This window comes from Echeneis naucrates, chromosome 6 (assembly GCF_900963305.1).
Source record: "Echeneis naucrates chromosome 6, fEcheNa1.1, whole genome shotgun sequence".
NCBI classification, from domain to species: domain Eukaryota; kingdom Metazoa; phylum Chordata; class Actinopteri; order Carangiformes; family Echeneidae; genus Echeneis; species Echeneis naucrates.
Window position 1 is genome coordinate 14,055,616 of NC_042516.1, and position 17,336 is coordinate 14,072,951.

Consider the following 17,336-nt stretch of genomic DNA (forward strand, 5'->3'; position numbering starts at 1 on the left):
ACATATCCTGCATATCCATTTATCCATGCAGGCTTTTCAGGACTTCCTGTTATCTAAATGTCAAGAGTGTATGATCCATATAATTCTATTTTCTGACAGCTGGGGGGAGGAGAGCATTTAAGACTGGAGATGACATTTAGCAAGCGGAGAGAAGGCTGATAGACGTACTGATGGAAGGACACATTGCTGACAGGTGCTTTTAATGCCCGAGAGAGGAAAAGATATATAAGAGATATACAGAGAGTAACTCAAAAAATAATATAGAAGAAATACCTGAATTAAATGAGTAGAGTGATGTGAGCAAAGAAGGTGAAAGCAGTGAATGAGCAGGTGTTTCCAATATGTCCCTCCGAGTGTCTTCTTATTTTTCACTTCAGAGGGCAACTGTAGAGAGAAGAAATAAAATATTAAAGAAAATCAGACCACATATAAATCAAACTCACAATTCATGCATGTCTATCTATGTAAAAGTAGTAGAGACAATAAGTAAAGGTCACATTTCAATGCTTTATATCGTACACCCTTTGTCCTCTCTTAATCAGTTTGCAATGTTTTGCTTGATGCAAACTGAGAGAAAGGGGGGGAAAATTTCCTTTTAAAGGAACAAAGGGAAGTCCCTGTAGAACACAGTGAATGAGTGCTAGGATCATAAAAATACATTAAAAGAAAGAGAGGAGGCCAGAGTTTGTAGAGCACCGGGGTATTTTAGGAATTTGCATGCACCCTTCAATCCATTTGTGCTTCTGCCTTGATCCCACCCAACACAAACTTTAGCCGTAAAAACGACTGGAAAGAAACTGTGGGTCATGTTTGCTCAAGAGGAAAACGTCTGAAAATGTCCTCAGTGTTTTTGTTTTGTTTTTTCTGTTTGTAAACTATTCTCTGCCCCGGTGAATCAGTTTAAATACTCCTGCACGAAGCAGATGCCGGGCTCATTCAGGAGGGCAAGCACAGGGAGAGTCTGAGAGAAGAGGTGGGAAGATCTTAAGTATGACAGAGAGTACGACTAATAAGTGATAGAGTGGATAAATAACTCTATGAAAACAAGGGGCCCCCCGCTGAATGAGGGGGCAGAAGTGCAGAGTGATATAAAGAATGAAGAAAGGGAAGAATGGGCAGATCAGAGGACAAACAATCCATCAGTTTGGCTGATTTATACTCTCACAGGCGGATTGGTTGTATTGGACAATTAATTGGCATCTTCCTGCTGTGAACTGTATTATATTAGCCTCACAGAATCCATTATCAGTCAACCCTTTGGAGGTGCTCCTTGGACTTGCTCTGTGATGGACAGCGAATTCAATTTTGATCTTTAGCTGAGTGATTGTTTGGTTGAGCTTTGTGACTAATCGCACATTTATGACTTTAAACAGCAGAGTAATACAATATATCTGTGCCAAAGACCCCTTACTGTAACCCTAGTACAGTTGTTCCGTTGAACTTGAAAACCCCTCCCTCATTATTCTCATATTTACACTCCTGGTATGAATGTGACTGCGATTATGGGATGCATCTGCGACGCCTACGATGAGCTCAGAGCAGATTCATTTTTAACATTAGAAGTCTGTCATAATTAACCCACTGAACAGAGCATGAGTGCAGCACTTTCTGAGCAGCCACTCAGTATTTAGACAGTGAAATATTTTCTGTTTGCTTTTTTTTTTTTTTGTAAGTACTTCAGCATATTTGATGAATAAAACAATGACGACATGGTTGGAGTGTGCTCTTTGAGCTTTAAGTGTTTCGGAGTGTGTTTATCTTCCCGCCGAGGGAGCTGAGTAAAGATGACAATTCAATTAGATAAATCTTTTAGGACAGTGCAGCAGGGCAGTGATCCTAAACATACTGACAGAGAAACCACAGTGTTTTTAGTGTAGTAAATCACCTGGCAACAGTCCAAATGAACATCTGTGTCACTGCTTAAGATTACACTAAAAGAAAACAGTCCGTCTACGTAGCTGCAGTGCAAGTCTGATAGGGAGTCAGAAAGGAAGCCACCAACTACCTGCATATGTCTATAGTTCACAGACTCCAGGCACTAACTGAGTAAAACCTATGGCCTCGGTAAAACTTGAACTGCAGTTACCATCACTATCCTAAAGCTGTAAAACATGTTTAAAAAGGGTGTCTATACATTTCATTTGACTTTGATCTCATCATCATCAATTTATGAGACATTTTATCAGTTTTTCAGTTGGCAGTACTGCAGCCCTGCATGTCCTCTAGAGAGAGTTCACAATAGAAAGCTTGCACTATAAAATTATCTGGGTGTTTATCAATAATAGAGCACCTAAAAGAAAAGGAAAGCGTCTGGGAGTCACCCTCGTATAATGTGAGCTGGAATTGGCTAACTCCCCGAAAGCCTCCATTGATAAGCCAGCATAGATAATGAGGGAATGGATAAATGAATGGGAGATGTAGGAATCAGGAATCAGAAGTTAAAAATCAAGCGATCTCTGCCTCTGTTGCACAGATATGACTGTTTTTTCACGAAAGGGTAAAATGGAAGGGCAACATAAAGATTTGAGATTACAAGTAAACAGACCTTCTGTTACAAAGGTCACAGACCCTCATTTCTGCAATAAAATCCACAGAGAAACACCCCTCATTTCATCCAGGCAACAAAGGGTACAGGGCAAATTAGCAAATATAATCTCTTCATGATTTATTTATTCAGTTTATTTCTTGCGTGATGCTCAACATGCAAAGGTCAGAGGGGGACAGAACATTTGGTTATGCTTTGAGTGAGCGAGGAAGAAGAGGAGGATTATTAGATAAATATTGTGATTCAGAGTGTAACATCACAAACAATTTACACAGAAGCACGGGTCATGACACACCTGAGACATGATCACTGAAACACAACTTGTACTTGGTGCTATCTTATATTATCCAAATTAGTTTGTCCTGCTTAGAATCTCGGTTATTTGCTGTCTGGACTCAGACGACAAAGACGTGCTGGTTTAGGTTACGTTCCTTTCCTTTCCTTTCGGTTTTAAGGAAACCCTAAAGACCCATTTGGCCGTGGTTGCTCTGTGTTATAATGGTTTGGTGGAAACAAAGATACACAAATGCACAGAGAAACGCCGTTTAGACAAAAAGAAGAAGAAAAAAGCTGGGATGTACATGTAGCCGCACACATGCAAACACATCACATGGATAAATGGGTGGCTGCTGGCCATGGAGGCATATTAAAGGCAGTCAAGGGAGATTCATTTGGGCTGCAAATATCAGCTCATTAACACTCAGCTATCCCGTTTGGCAGTTTGTGTTTTTATGTGCGTGTGTGCGCGCATGTGAATGAAGATGCCTGCCGCTGAGATCTACAGGTCATTACAGTAACAAGGAACCATGGCCTCAGGTCAGCTGTCATTAGCTGCAGAAGAACGGCCAGAAATCAATCTGCGCAGCCACACTCTCTCCATTTGTGTATGCGTGAATGAATGCAAGACTGATGGATTGAATTAAAGTGACACTTGAGATACTGGAAGTGAAAGGAAAGTGGCAGATACACATAAACCATAATAATAAAAATAATGAACTCTATTTACGTGGCACTTTTCTCAACAGTATCACAAAACGCTTTACAAAAGAAAAAGGCAAATTGATAAAGAAGGAAGAAAAGGGACGAGAGGCAAATGGGTTACAATGCCAATAAATGACAAATTGATAACAATGAACACAAACGCACAAACACAAACGAGTAGCTGAACAACAAATGAGGAGCAGAGTGTAAATGGGTAATGTAGGAGATAGTTCACAGCATCTCAGGGGGGGCATCCACACACCATCAGTGTCTTCACTTGGGGTGTTTTTAATGTACCACTAGTACAGTCCCAGTCTTTATGAGAGGTTTTAGGGGGGTTTATAGTTGCTGCTGCACAATGTGCCACAAGGTAGAACCACTGCAGGCCAACTGGTTTGCTTCCCCTGATGGTGACGCTGCACGGGATGACACACAGCACAAATGTTAGCAGACAAAATTATCCCCGTATTGTTTGGTGATACTAAGCTGTTGCATTGCGTTGTAAGCACTGAATGTTCTCAGAAAACACAGCATGACCTAAAAGTCATCTGAATTCATAAACATGTATTTATCCATTGCTGTGCACCTTAAACAGTGGGAATAAAGAGCTAATTCTCCCGTGGGAGAGGACGGAGGAATACACCACACTGTCTGTGGTGTGTGGTGTGTGAATTAATTCTGAATGCAGGCAGATGGCCGTACCATTATCTTGTCTTATAGCACAAATTTTAAGAAATACTTTGATATCTAGTTTAAAAACCGATAAAGTAAGTACAGGAATGCACACAGAATGTTGAGAATCATATAATACAATACCCAGAAACAAAACGATACAGTAATATTGTTGACACAGTACAACAAAGAATTTAAAAGGCAACATTGGCGTGTAACTTTTGGTCTGTATACTTCAGTTCTGTGATGGCAATTATCGGAGAAACAGTTTCCTCACAGTTACCAGTAATTAGAATTATTATTTTTTATACTTTACTTCTGCTAACCCTCGCAGAAAAATGTCTTGTGGGTTTATTATGCATGCAGATTGTTGTTAGGTCTTTTTTCGCCTGTCTGAATATGTTTTTGAATTTCATACCAGAATGAACACCACTGTAATTAAAACTTGTGTTCCAGTGCTGTTCACAATTAACACATCTGATCAAGTCTAATCGCATTATGTCTAAGACAGCATGTTCAATAAGTCTGGGGAAGTGCAAAATTCGCACATTTCTATGTGGTATTGAAGCATTCACCAGCTTGTAGTGCCATAGAGAAAAAGAGAGACACAGAGTAAGAAAAGTACTTTTTGCTTCGTGCAAAACTAATATTTAATTCCTCTCACCTACCGAACAATAAAACAATGCCATTGTTTTATATGAAGGTCCTATAGCCTAAAGTACAAACACTGCATCACAGCCATACATTCTAATTTATCAGGAAATATATTACATTTAGGAGGAGGAAAAAACCCAGAAAATATGGTGTCGGACTGACTTTCATATAATATCGGTCTTTCAAAAATCCTCCCTCACACTCTCTAGGTTGAGTCCAGCCATCCATGAAAATGCTGTTCAATATTTAATTACAACCAACAAGAAAGTGACCAGCGAGACAAGTGAAAACGATTTAACTCATGCAAGTACAGTAGATGTCTGAACACGGCGTTAACTATGTATTTTAATGTCACTGATTCAGTCTGAACAAACTATATAAAAGTTAAATGGCAAATCTATTGCAGTCAGCACAGGTAAAGTTTACATGGAGACCACAAATAAAAATAAACAACAACATTCAGACTATTTTATATTCTGTTTATCGTTTATGTTTTTTTATTCTACCCTTAAATGTAATAAACAATCCTGTGTACATGCGTTGCCTAAAGATTGGGCTTTTTTTTGTGGGATGGGGCGATTTGTTTGTTTCAAAAAGCAATTTCAGTTTTATTTCCTTGTAGTTCCTTGAAATGATTTGCTGTGAAAGAGGGTGGAATGAGAAGTAGAAGTATTGTATTTATATGAATCATATCATCTAATAGGTGTAAAGAACAACAAATGTTAAATTCAGGCTCGCCATTAGTCACTGCATAGTCTAATTAGTTAACAAAATGTGACATCCCACAAAAAAAAAAAAAAGGAAAAAGGAAAGAAAAGAAATGGGGGCATTTCTAATGGGTACAAAGGCAGTGACAGTGTGATTGCATCAGAAAAGTGTCGTCACAGCTTCAATTCCACAGAACTCTGAAAGGTTCCTCAAGGGATTTCTTTTCTTTCTGAAAGGTTTTTCATGACTGTATTGTATATCATTAGCTTTCAGTGCACATATTCTCAAGCGCATATGCTAGCACATATTCTCAGGCACTGACAGACCATGTGAACACTTTTTGCGTCACCAGTTCATCTCTGCTCTTCTATATTGTCCACCTTATTTTCTTTGGTTCTATGTTACATTGTTAGAGGAAAAAAGAGCAAATGGAATTTGGATTCCTCTGTGTATCCTGTATATACAGAAGACTTGACAATAAAGTAGACTTTGACTTTGCGTCTGAACCTCCAGTTAGGGCTCATAATGGCTGACATCTGTGACATTCCATCTATGGCAAAGGATAACATGGCACTTCTCCCACAAATTTGACACAAGCAAAAAGAAAAAGAAGCATGGAAACACATTCCCAGCTTCGGGCCGACACACACATTGTTATGCTCTGCAGATATCAGTTGTGCTTTTTCGGCAAACAGATTAATGCTAATGAGGTAAATTGAGGTCTAGATTAATTTAGTACTTATATCAGGTTTATGTGGGTGCGCTGAGTGTGTGGATGTATTTGTGCAAGGGATTCTTTGCATATTGCTAAGTAAAAATCAAATGAGGTGGGCGCAGTTGAAGCAAATGAAAGTGGAAACGGCATGTCAGGATACCCCTGACAAAAATAAATGGCTCGTTGCTTCATACAGCAGCATGTGCACTGTGGCTGCTTTGATGCACTGACACCTTTTCTCACATTAACTTCTCTTTCCATACGCATATTTCACCGTCCACAGTAATTACCCTGACAGGGTGCAGAGAGGTGAGGGAAAAAAAACAAAGGCAGCCACATACAAAAATACGCACCAGCTCACATGTACATATACGCTGCTTCCCATGTAAACTTGCATAAATCCAAAGGTTGAAAGAAAGACAGATTTCATTATCTCAATCAAGACACCCTGCTTGGACTCGCAGAGCAGCCGCACTGCTTGATTGGATCATTTCCTGTCTTTGACTTAAACCCGCAAGCTGGATCAATACTGTGGCACGCGCACACACACACACAAAGCACAGAGCGACACAGGATCAATGTGTATTAGTTACCTCTCTGTTGATTTAAGTATAGGAGAGTTCTGTCAGCCTAGTCGTTTCTCCAGCCTCACCCACACTTAACCCATCATGCCTACAAGCTATCAAGCTGCAGATGGAAACAGGCCAGAGGAAAGAGAGTTTTCTGCCCTCTGTCTACCTCAGCGTGTGTAAATGTGTTTGTGTGCACACAAAAATTGCACGGATGCAGCTTTTCTACATGCAGAAAGCTGACAGCATATACAGCAGGTGCTGAGATAAAGATGCTGACGTGTTTTCATGCGTGTTTCTACGAGGGCAGACAGGGCCCATTTTTCCTCCTTCCTGCATCACTAGCCTCCCTGTCTTTTCTTCTCACCTCTGTTCCTGTGTGCAAGCACATTACTGAAGCAAATTGGGGCCAATAGACTCTGTCACTGCATGACCCAGGGCTCGCCAAACAGAAAAGGAGCAAGTCAGAAAGAGAGAAAAAGGCAAACAGAGGGGGATACAAAAAGAGCATAAAGCAGTGGAGAAAAGAGTGAGTTAGAGAAGGGGGTCCGGCACAAAACAAGAGCTACCAAAGAGAGGGGGGAAGAGAAGGAGATGAACAGAGGGAAGAACGAAACAGAGGAGAGAAAGAAGTGACAGGCTCAAATTAAATTCCCATCATGTCAGTGTAGAACAGAATTCAATAGTGTTTATTGGCAGCCCCTAGCCTGAGGGAAATTACATTCTGAAGCAGAGCATGGCATGAATACACACACCTCTGATACACACATAAATACATGTACACACACATACACACACATATATGCAAGCAAGCACACACGTCTATTGTACACAACACTGTGCACAACACTTGTCCTCAGACCAAAAAAAGCCCTCTGGCTGATGTGAGCATGCAGACAAGCGATTTATCCCCTTAGGTCCATGTGCCATTTGTGAAATATGCGTGTGTGTGTCTGTCCGTGTGCTATTTATGCAACTTTATATACGTGCGTGTGTTTGTCTGGAACTTTGTGCTGCTCACAAGCGTGGTGTACAAGTCTAAGTTGCACATAGATTGGGCATAGATTCCCAGCCACAATTGTCTGTTTCCCTGCAGTGAGACTCAGACTATTTGCCATTACAGCGCATACGCAGGTTTCTAATATAGTGGCTGTGTTAAATGTCTCCCCAGGCTCAAGCTGCCATGAGCACAGGGCTTCAGTGCTTTTGTCCAATCTCCAGCAGCAGTAAGGCAGCGTACTTTAATGGGAAGCTGTTTAACAATTTTATGCAGAGCACATGTAGAGGCTATTACTGCTGATGTCTCTGGGATGCAGATTTGTTCTAAATGGCTAACAATCTGCCATCCTTTTGACCCCACCAACCCCCACCCCCCCCACCCAAACTCCAACCCCTGCCGACTCTTCTTGCTCTCTATGTCTTCCCCACTAACTCTTTATGTCTCTATTTCTTGTTTCTTCCCCTCAATCCCTCCACCTCTCTCATCCGTCCTCTCCATCTCTGTCTTTCTGCAGGAGTGTGCAGAGAGGGCTTTGGGCTGCTCGGCGGAGGATCTGAAGGCACTTTTCTACTGTGAGCTGTGTGACAAGCAGTACCTCAGACACCAGGAGTTTGACAATCACATCAACTCCTACGACCACGCACACAAACAGGTATACGGAATGCGCCCGTGCTGCAGCTAAACACGCGCAAACAGACGCACAAGCACATTTTTGTATCATCTCTCGTCTGGAATCTGGGTGTTTTAGCTTCGTGCATGTTTATGGAGTGCTATGTCACGTCTTCATGTCAATCTGCCCTGTACCCTCTGGGTACAGTTCCCCAGCAGGTAGCAGTACAAATATGACATCTACATCATCGCTTTCACAAACATGCACACACACTGCCATTTATACTCAATGATTCCATGACCAAAGATAATATAAAAATCTGGTAAAATAGAGGACCTATACAAACAGAGAAAGAAACACGTTGTGAATAGAAAAGTGTTAAATAATTCAAATTCTTGCTCTTTTCCATGTTATATGAGACGTTTGTTTTTGCTTGCTTAAAAGTTATCGACAGAAAGAGGCCTGAATGGTATATTAGATTAGACAGTGATTGTACTAATGTTTGTGAGCGCACTCCCTGGCACAACTATTATGAACAAATTGTTATTGTGCTCCAAGAACAGAAATCAAACTGATTGGGGATTTGAGAGGGATGTGTTGTGAAGGAAAAATGCCAATCAAAAATTCCTTGCATAGAAAACAAATGTACATTTGAATAAATAAAATTATTTAACCACGTTTTACTGCGGTGGTCTCATTGACAAAAACAAACAAACAAACAAAACAACACAAACAAAAAGTCATCTTCCGTGGAAGACATCAAAGAGCAAAGCAGCTGCTATAAGAACGGGGAAGGTTATACGTATAAATGCATGTATAAGAGTGACAAATCACTGTCACATTTTCTAAGCAGGTTAAGTAAAAAAAAGCTACTTACCTAATTTACTTAGTTAGAATCTGGTGGTCTTGTTCACGGGGAAGCAGCCAGTAAAGAGCGATCAGAGTAATCAAACAACTGGAGAAAGGGCAGAAAAAAACAATGACAATGCGCACAATATTTCAGTATTACTCAATATTCAATTCTTAGATTCATGATACAGTTTTATTCCTTAATTCTAATAATTGTATAGCAGTTGATTTGTATGTATCTGGCAAATAAGGGCACCACTGCAAATTTACCTTTATTCTTCAACTAGTAAATCTGTTACTTGATAAATAAATATTCAATACCAAATAAAACATGGAGCTGTTAGTCATAGCTCAAGTATGAGTCTATTATTCCAGCTTGGACAGGATGGAGCCAATGGACCATTAAGAAAAAGACCCAGTAGCAGGTTTTCTTCTGCTTTCACTTCCATTTTCATACACATCCTCCACATTGGACTAACAAGCTGAAGGTTCTGCTGATAGCATATTGTCCTTCAGCTATCTGTTGTCATGCCAAGACATACAGTCACAAAAACATACTGACATACACTTAACCATGTACACACTCGTCCACAAAGACAGGCAATCTCTCATGCAAGCCAAGCAGCTTCCCACTTGTGAACGCCCACACTGTGCAACATGAAATAAACATTAAATAAAACTGTTCCTCCTCTGTCATTGTTCTTTGAAAATGAATTGAAGCAACTGCAGGCCAATGTTAATGCTTTGTTTTAGCTAGCGGCAGGCACATGAAACGAGCTGCATGAGGCACTGAGCTGACAGTAGCCACTGGCACTGTAGGAGCGCGCACGCACGCACGCACGCACACACACACACACACACACACACACACACACACACACACACACACACACACACACACACACACACACACACACACACACACACTAAGCAGACAATAGATGAAATTCTAGCTGAAGACAGCTTCCCTACAGGAGTATTGGCTTTGGAAAATGGAGGCTGATTGCGTTTGCTCTGTCTCCTTTCCTTGTAATTGATTTTGGAATAAACATGTCTGAATACAGCGCTTTATCAGCATTTACTGCTGATTTTAGAAATTGCTCATTACAACAAAATTAGACTCCCTTTTAAATAAAGGAGCAATCAGCCCCCCTTAGTATGGCCCCTCACATACTACCTAAGATTACATTATTCCTCATTCAGAGGCCCTTGAATCAACTCTGACTCATCCATAGTTGCCTCAGCTTGAGCACTCCTTAACACATCTAAAGGAATATCGATCGAGGCTTTGACGGATGGATTGAGCTTCACAGCTGGACTGGCAAGTTTGGAGGAAAGAACTAATATCACGTTCAGCAGTTGGGGACATGACATTATCTTTGAAGACAAAAGTATTCACTTTCAAGTGGAAAACGGAAAAAATAGTGTGGCCCCACATGCTCGCAGAAGACGATTCTGTGTGAAATATTTTGTTTGGCTCTAAATATAGCTACAGGTTTGCCTGCAGTAGGACCTCTTTTTAAGGGAGAACAATAACCTGGCAGAGTGCAAATACAAGAGGGAGGAAAAGTATTAATCTTCATACATTCCATCTATTATAGACTGCTTTCTTGCTCTCAGTCATTGCCATGGACAGCTACAGAAGTACCACTCTGATCTTTTTTTTTCCTCCCCTCATATCCCCCTTTTCCAGGGTCTGTCCGCTTCAGTTCATTATGCATCCCTCTCTGCTTGAATATGATTAACATTTCCCATAGAATGAGTCTGGCATCAAAGCCCCTCAAAGCTCCTTACTCCTCAGGCAAACACACACACACACACATTCACATGATATCACACATCTGGAATAAATAAGCACCTATGCTGTTGGACATGTATGTTTAAGGGATACAAAGTACAGCGCTGCTGGCACATACCTAATGCGGTCTTCAGTGAGCTGACAGCGGGTTGTTAAGCATCAAGTGATAATGTAAAAAGACACTCGCTTGTGTAAGACTCAGCAGAGATTAACCTGACGACTGTCAGCTCCTGCCTAAGATCTGGGTGTATAAATAAATCTGATGTCTGAGGGGCTAATCTGATGTGTGTGTGTATGGGTGTGTGCACATGATGCATACTGTATGGGTGGATAATAGCGTAACATGAGCTCAAAATGTGTGGCGGTGTAATCCTATTGGAACTTATGCTACAGGATAACTTTACAAACATAAAATAAATAACAAATTCTGAATTCATAAGCTATGGATTGCACACACTGAGGTAGCTGAAATATACTGGGAAGCATAAGTGAATGACACAGAAGAAAAAGAAGATGGGATTGGGGAAGAGGGATGGATGCATGGTACTGCAGCTATTCCCAAACTCCTAAGTCCCTCCTTAGCCCTCAGACATATACACATACATATGCACAAACAAAAGCAACACACACACACCTGCAAAGCATGGATAAAGGAGGGATTAAAGTGTGTCAGAAAAGGAAACCAGAGAAAGAGGCATGAATCATTGTTTCCCTTAGAGATGATGCACCTATAGACACATGGTTTTACAAAAATACACATGTGCACACACGCAAGAGAGAAACAGAGCTCATTGTTAATCCTGGAGTTCTTTTTCAACACACACATGCATTCATGCTCATACAGTGGTCCAGCATTTGTAAAGCCCCATACAGTGACTCGTCGTTATATTGATCATTGACCTTGCCCTAGTATGTGTAATTTCAGTATGAACAAATAATGGGCTTGCTACACTCCAGCTCAAATGTCGATGGCATTGGATCAGAGGTTCTCTCAGACTGAGCTATGATGACTGATGAAGGACTGAATATTTTAGAAAAATCTCTGTGGGTATACCACTGGATTGAAGGATGTCTTGCAAATAGAAAAATGTCCGTCCAACAGAGCATCGTCATCACTGAATAACTCATGTCAATCATGTAACTGTGTCTGTAATCTACTATTCAGCAGTTGGGTTGTGTTTGCTCTCAAGCTTCGTGTTAAAGAAAAACTGCTTTCTTCCAGGCTGAATGGAGTTAATTGGACATGAGCTTTGGAGGAGAACATCTGCAAATGCTGCTGACTGATGTGTGTGGTTTGAAAGACAGCTGCCTGCAGAGAGCTTCCTAAGACTGATCGAGCTCCTTTTTGTTCGACTCTCACACTTCCTTTCCTCCTCGCTACCTCCTGCATTCACATCCACTTTCTGTCCCTCTCTCTATGCCCCTTGATTTTCATTTCCTGTAGAGGCTGAAGGATCTCAAGCACAGGGAGTTTGCTCGGAACGTGGCCTCAAAATCATGGAAGGACCATCGCAAACAGGAGAAGGCTCTCAGGCGCCTGCACCAGCTTGCACAGCTGCAACAAGAAGCCCAACAGTGAGTTGGAGGAGGGTTTGATATGTGTGTGTGTGTGTGTGTGTTTAATGAGACCAGGGGCAGAGGTCCAGAGAGGTCGGAACATGTCACATCCAGTCGAGGTTTCCTTTATTTGATGGTTGCAGCCGCAGATGTGTGAATACTCAGCTGGTTTAGATCGGGCCATAGGTGAAGGAACTATAGCAGGAAGACGCATTCTGACTGAATAGATGGTTTGCAAGTGTTTTAGAAAACGAATAGCAGAAAGCAAAAGTTAGATTTTTCTTTCTCTAATCTAAGCAGAAAAAAATTATTGAATTTCAAACATTTCAAACAAGTTCAAAGATGAAACTTGCTTCAGGGTTCAGTGTTCAAAACAACTGATTAAAAACAAAGCATCATATAATAATCAACTTGATTGCCCCTATTTCCTGTGCAATTAAATGTGTTTTGCTACAATCAGGTGATGTGAGCAGCATGACTACAACTGTAGAGAACACGTGTCTATCTGTCTTTCTCTGTCTCGCTTTCTTTTCGACATACCAAAGTGCATGTAATGTATATCGAAAGCCAATGCAATCAGAAAACACACACTCATGTTAAATGATCTTTAGAAGTCTTTAGATCTTTTGAAGTTAAATGGAATCAAATTTAAATAAATTCATGTATGTTCACCTGTCACTTCATGTTGCAGAGTCCCTGGAAGGTCTTATGGGCTGAGAAGCACAGTGAGGGCTGTGAGCCAACAGCAGGACAGAGACGTGAGCCAAAGGGACCACTGCTCTGACTACAAACCTGAACCCTTCAACTCCACCCAGCAACCCCATTCTACACAAACCAGGACAGCTACCATCCGCCACCAGCCGCAAGATCCATGCCAATCTCTGTGCCAAATACCACTGGCTGCTACTCTGGCAGAGTCCCGACTGATCACACAGTCAGCATCCAATGGAGACCCTCCTGGAGTACACCCCCAGTCTTGCTTGGGCATACACCCCCAGTTGCCTCTTCCTGGGGGAGACAGAGTGGGAGGCAGGCTCGGTGTGTCCTTCTGCTTCTCACGCAGGGGACAAAGGCTCGAGCCTTCTGCATCTGTCTTCTCGGACCTCGAGGAGGAGGAGAGAGAGAAGAGGGAGCAAATGAAAGAAAGAATAAGGGGAATAATGGAAGATATCGACAGGGAGATCGGAGGTTCAGAGGAGAGGAGCAGCGGTCAAAGTGAAAAGCAAAAGTCTAGCTCTGACAGTACTGGACCAGGCCACATGGGGCAAATCCCCAGAGACACCGTGAAAGAAGAAAAGATAGAGAAAAAGGATATCCTGAAAGAAGACTCTCTTATTTCCACAGCAGCACTTGAAAATAAAGGCCATGATTCAGTATTCTTGCCCTCGCAGAACCAGGTAAGCACATGGGGTGCAGCACTATCAGGGACCCACACTGTCATGGAAAAAAAAGATAGTGAAAAAGAGAGAAAGCCAGACACTGAAGCAGGGAGGGATGAGAGTCAGCATGTGTGTGTGCTGGGTAAAGACGGCTCTACCCGTCTGAGATGGCCTGTCAGTTTGCTTAAGTTCACCAAGTCTCAACCACACATTTCCTTCAGCTGCAGCCCTCTTTGTTTGAACCCCCAAAAACCAGAAAAACTCACAGAGGATCCAGAGGAGCCACATCAGAATCAGGTGTGCGCTCTTCCTGATGAATCAAACCCAGTTATTCTTGCAGCAGACGTTCATTCCTGTTTACAGAGACAGACAAGACATGAGTTGAGAGCAACCAGACAGAAAATAGCTCAAGAAAATTTGAAGGCAGAGAAACGTAAAGATGCAAAAACAAAAGCACACCTGTTCCCAAAAAAAGCCCCTTCATCATTGGAAACAGGATCAGAGAGAGAGAGAAATGAGCTAAATATGGAGAATTGTATGAGGGCAGCCTCCCATCCCTTTGACCCTGCCTCTAGTGACAGCTCTGGCACAAACTCCCAGGATCCTCTGGGAGGCAGATTAGGGGGTGTGAGGGGGATCAGGGAGAGAGCCATCACAGCTCTGAGCTGTAAATTAGAGTCTGTCACCCAGACTGCGACACAGGGGATGCGCATCAGCCCATCCAGGTGTGAGTATGAGAAAGACACAATGTGCGAGTATGCCAGCTCTCTACAGCCGTATGTGGGTGTCTCAGAAGTGAGACGCAAAAAGAGGAAAGCTGGCACAAAGAAACACAAGCTGGGAAAGAGGAAGAAGGGCGCAAAGGAAAACGCTTCAAACAAGTGCCAATCAGCAGGTTACAAAGTGAGGAGTGTTGTCTCCACAGTCTTCACTGGCAGAGAAGGGAGAGACGGAGGGAGCTGGGGGAAGAGAAGGAGCCACAGGGTGAGGAGGGAGAGGAGCATAAGGACGAGGGTGCGGGGAGCAGGGAGCAGCTGTCTCCTAAGGACACGTGAGACTGGGCCAGTATCCATCTCTGTCAGGAAGAGGAGGCCACACAGGAGCCACAGCGCTGAGTCCTGGTCAGAGGCGGACAGAGAGCAGGCAGAGCACCGCAGTTCCTATTCCCAGCTCAGCAGACGCCCCGCAGACAGAGACGCCGAGGGGGGGGGGCAGCTAGACAGCGATGCCGTGCCTTCTCCCTGGCGGTCTCACTTCTCCTTACACTCCTTCTCACCAATATGTAACTCAAAGCTGTTTTGGGAGAGAGGTCACCATAGCAACCCCAAGAGTTTCATTGACTGCTGTTACCCTGACAACAGCTGTGGTAGCAGCCTGGTGAGAAAGAGAAAACTCCCCCACAGGGACAGGAAATTCATTCATAGTAAGAGGAAGAGTTTGAGGTATGGAGGAGTCTGGGACGAGAGGGGCAAGAAAGCAGTGGGGAATTCAGGTGTCAGAAAGAGAGGCCTGACTCCAGATATACAGCAGTGGGAGTGGATGAGAGCAATCCATCCTGGGGGCAGTGAGGGGGAAAGGTCAAGGACCAGGTGGAGGTCGAGGAACAGAGCAGGGGAGAGAGACTGGATGTCACGGTTTACCCCCAGCCCGAGCAGCTGGGGCAGGAGAAGCAGACATCTGAGCACAGAAGATGTAGACTGGGACAGGTGCAGCGTGGACAGATGGACATGGGGCAGCGGTGACAGCTGGGAAGACAGGGGGACACAGAGATCCACGCCAGGCTCCAGGACAGTGACTGACAGCAGAGACAGCCCGGGCTGTGTGTGGATAGACGCCAACACCAGACACTCGAGCTCGAGACACTTCTCCAGCCCCGAGTGGTGGACGAGCAGACACACATACAGTCCCCAGAGTTCGAGCAACACACGGGCCAACAGATGCCACAGTCCACGCTCCTGCAGCCCCTGCAGCAGCGCCAATATGTCTGAGCTGAGCTGGGAGTGGAGCAGGAGCAGTACCTGCTCTGGAGCCAGCATAGATGGGTTGACAGTTGGCTCTTGTAGAATGTCTTCAGGAGGTCCAGGACTCATATGTGAGGCTCCTCAGATGGAAAAAAATCAGGACTCCTTCACGGCTACTTCCGGCATTTCTGGGAGTTCTCCCTGTCATTATTCCCCCCTCAGAGCATCCCGTGCTCCCACTGCTTCAGGCTTCAATACGCAGCATTGTGAAACTAGCACTTTACAGCTACAACAGCTCAACCCGCAGTCTGATCTCAGACTGCCCTCAACCAGCTCAGGCACAACTCCTCAAGGACTATCCACCAGTAAGTCTCTGCAACGGAAACCAGCCAGGACATTACTTCTCCCTCTCATTGGGAAACTGCCTGCATTCCAGAGAAAAGCTAAAAGGAAAATGGGTCTGTTGGAGAAGAGTCGGGAGAAGGAGGGAGGGGAGGTTGATGAGGCGAAGGGCAGAGGAGTTGATCCTGGAGCAGCCGACGGCAGTCAGAAACATCCTCTGGATACGGCTGAGTCATACGCCAGCAGTACTCCCAATCTCTGCCTTCCACAGATTAGAACTGATGACAAAAAGACAGGTGGAGAGACAGCACCGCCAATCCACTTTACAGCTGAGGAGATGGACAAATATCGCATTCTGCAAGAGCAGGCAAGGGAGCACATGCAGAAAGTCCTGGAACAGACACAGCAAAGTGCAGACACGCAGACGGAGACAAACTACACACAACACTCACAGACAGTGAACTGCGGGGCTTCAGAAGAACAATACACACCTGTAGCTGCACCATTGCACAATCCTACACAGGCCCAAACCCAGCCAATTCACACAGATGGGATGCAAACACAAGCACAGCACAGCATCCAAGGCAGTCGGCACGTTCAACACATCACCCCACAGGAAAACTTTGCTCAGCCCATGGTCATGGGAGTCTCCAACATCCCCCCTCTCTCCGACCTTCATCATATCATTTTGCAACAAACAGCCCTGTCCCTGCCCCCCTCCTCCTCCTCCCCTTCCACCTCCCCTCCTTCTTCCGCCATCCACCCACACCCTCTCTCACCTCTCCACCCCTCCCTCCATCCGCATCTTCACCTCTCCCCTTTCTCCATCTCATCTCTGTTCCCCTCCATCCTGCTGTCCCATCATCCCATCCCTCTCTTCCCGCAGCCCCCTGCTTTCCATGCAACCCCACTTGCTCCGCTCTCTTCAGTAGCACTACAACCGCTGAACCCACAGCCTTTCATGGAAAGAGTATGGCCAATGAGGTTTCAACAGAA